At 34.2% G+C, this 999-nt stretch overlaps 1 pseudogene; it reads left to right on the plus strand.

Moving 5' to 3' along the window:
* Positions 1 to 777: 777 nt before the first annotated feature.
* Positions 778 to 999, plus strand: part of LOC135215493 (decapping and exoribonuclease protein-like) — a 72,918-nt pseudogene continuing 72,696 nt past the window's right edge.

A 999-nucleotide genomic window follows, 5' to 3' on the forward strand; every position in this document is an offset into this window, starting at 1 on the left:
AATATATAATATATATAGATATATATATATATATATATAAATATAAATTATATCAATTTATATAATATATATATATATATATATATATATAATATATATATATATATATATATATAATATATAACAGGGGTGTATGTAGTTACTCTTAAACCGAGTGGTCAAATTCGACTATTTCTTGCTGTTTCTAAACCAAGCTAATTCCTTTTTGGGTGTAAGGTATCCCCGTTGTGTAATAAATTCAATAATAGCAGGTATTTGTGCCGGTTTGTATACACACTAAAACGTTTCGTCCGCGCTAGTTTATCGATCTTTTCCACGAACTAGACGCAACGCGAAGTGGTCCTGTACACCGGGTGCGTTGTAGAAATAAAAGTCTATACCTCAATGCTATTAGGTTCAAACTTCGTATCTGCATAATATTCGGCATAAAATATCGAGTTGAGGTCATAATATGTAACAGTAAAGTACATACTGTGAAGTCTAAAATGAGTTAAATTGAGATTGCATCATCTTTGCCAACTGTATCGTACAAAACAGTAAAGTTACACCCGATCTCGGGATTGTGTTGGCGAGGGGCGGGGATAGAGTTTGCTCTGCCAGACGTATTAACGTAAATTTTATTCCGTTATAATTTCTTTATTGATAATTTTACTGTGAGCTACCATGAGGACATATTACCCATGAAAATGTTTCATTTTTTGGCAACAACTCTTTAATGTCGTATATGCAAAAAAAATTCGTTATTTTCTTCCGTCAACGTGATGCGTGAAGTTGCCAGTGTTGGTATACATATAAAAAGTTACAGGATATCTCGATTCATTGCTCGTCGTCGTGTGTACGCTGTGGAAGAGTTACTGTTATCAGTGCAAGAACGGTTACACCTAACACTTTTCTGCAAAGCTATATGCTCTGATCTTTGTGAACGAAAGACTCACGAAAAGTGAAACCTAGAAAGCTGCACAACAAGGGGAATATGTCCTATTACTACCGAGGATCCAG

The sequence above is a fragment of the Macrobrachium nipponense genome, chromosome 19 (assembly GCF_015104395.2).
Source record: "Macrobrachium nipponense isolate FS-2020 chromosome 19, ASM1510439v2, whole genome shotgun sequence".
Taxonomy (NCBI): Eukaryota; Metazoa; Arthropoda; class Malacostraca; order Decapoda; family Palaemonidae; genus Macrobrachium; species Macrobrachium nipponense.